The following is a 1849-nucleotide window of genomic DNA, read 5'->3' as shown; positions in this document are numbered from 1 at the left end:
GCAGTGATGTATGACTTCCTGAGATTGTTGTTGTTCTACTTCAAAAGGTCCAAGAAGATCTAATATCTCTTGTATAGCTAAGTAATTTTCTGCTGTGAGGATTGGCAGTGCTTTTGAACTTGCATTGATTTCAATGTCAAGCGCATTTCCTACTCTCCAAAATTCTTTTGAGCTAGTGCCACGAGCTGTTACATCTTGTACCAGTCGCAGTTCTTGTTTGTTTGCTCTTTTTTTTAACATTGCGCAGTTTGTCACTGGTTAGTGCAGAGTTAGGCCAACGGCCTTGTCGCAGTGGTAACACCGGTTCCCGTCAGATCCCCGAAGTTAAGCGCTTTTGGGCTGGACTAGCACTTGGATGGGTGACCATTCGGTTTGCCGAGTGCTGTTGGCAAGCGGGGTGCACTCGGCGCTTGTGAGGCAAACTGAGGAGCTACTTGACTGAGAAGTAGCGGCTCCGGTCTCGGAAACTGACATACGGCCGGGAGAGCGGTGTGCTGACCACATGACCCTGCATATTCCGCATCCAGTGGCGCCTTTGAGCTGAGGTTAGCACGGCGGCCCGTCGGTACCTTTTGGCCTTCATGGCCTCTTCGGGAGGAGTGAAGAGTTATGAAGGAAAGTCGCAGTAGCCTTTGTTTTCAATAAAATTTTGGAAAACGTTTCTGCTTGGAATCAATCTTGTTCTGATAAGTTGGTGCAGGGGGCGGAACAGGGTGAATTCGAATCCTTAAGATTTCGGCAGCTTTTTCGTAACTGCAGCGTTGTCTGTAACCACTACTACTGTCTTATCACGGATATTGCGTTCTAGTAAGATTTGATTGATGACCTGAAAAAGTGTAATGTTAAAGTGACCTGCCAGTATATCCGAAATTTTGCATAATAATGTCCAAAAGTTTCTTTTTTTCAACGTCTTGTTACCTGAAAAGAAAGGAATACATAGGTACAAAGAAGGTAACTGCGAAGAAACCATGAGTAATACTTCAGTTGATTGATGAAAGGCGGAAGTACAAACATGTGCCGGGAAAATCAGGAATACAGAAATACAAGTCGCTGAGGAATGAAATAAGTAGGAAGTGCAGGGAAGCTAAGACGAAATGGCTGCAGGAAAAATGTGAGGACATCGAAAAAGATATGATTGTCGGAAGGACAGTCTCAGCATACAGGAAAGTCAAAACAACCTTTGGTGACATTAAAAGCAACGGTGGTAACATTAAGAGTGCAACGGGAATTCCACTGTTAAATGCAGAAGAGAGAGCAGATAGGTGGAAAGAATACATTGAAAGCCTCTATGAGGGTGAAGATTTGTCTGATGTGATAGAAGAAGAAATAGGAGTCGATTTAGAAGAGATAGGGGATCCAGTATTAGAATCGGAATTTAAAAGAGCTTTGGAGGACTTACGGTCAAATAAGGCAGAAGGGATAGATAACATTCCATCAGAATTTCTAAAATCATTGGGGGAAGTGGCAACAAAACGACTATTCACGTTGGTGTGTAGAATATATGAGTCTGGCGATATACCATCTGACTTTCGGAAAAGCATCATCCACACAATTCCGAAGACGGCAAGAGCTGACAAGTGCGAGAATTATCGCACAATCAGCTTAACAGCTCATGCATCGAAGCTGCTTACAAGAATAATATACAGAAGAACGGAAGAGAAAATTGAGAATGCGCTAGGTGACGATCAGTTTGGCTTTAGGAAAAGTAAAGGGACGAGAGAGGCAATTCTGACGTTACGGCTAATAATGGAAGCAAGGCTAAAGGAAAATCAAGACACTTTCATAGGATTTGTCGACCTAGAAAAAGCGTTCGACAATATAAAATGCTGCAAGCTGTTAGAGATTCTGA

General features: G+C 43.2%; 1 pseudogene; it reads left to right on the top strand.

The window, feature by feature from the left end:
- Positions 1 to 273: 273 nt before the first annotated feature.
- On the top strand, positions 274 to 391 carry LOC126106986 (5S ribosomal RNA; annotated as a pseudogene).
- The last annotated feature ends 1458 nt before the right edge of the window (positions 392 to 1849 follow it).

Source organism: Schistocerca cancellata, chromosome 10, assembly GCF_023864275.1.
Source record: "Schistocerca cancellata isolate TAMUIC-IGC-003103 chromosome 10, iqSchCanc2.1, whole genome shotgun sequence".
NCBI classification, from domain to species: Eukaryota; Metazoa; Arthropoda; class Insecta; order Orthoptera; family Acrididae; genus Schistocerca; species Schistocerca cancellata.
Note: the sequence above shows the minus strand (reverse complement) of the source record. Positions and strands in the feature narration are given on the sequence as shown.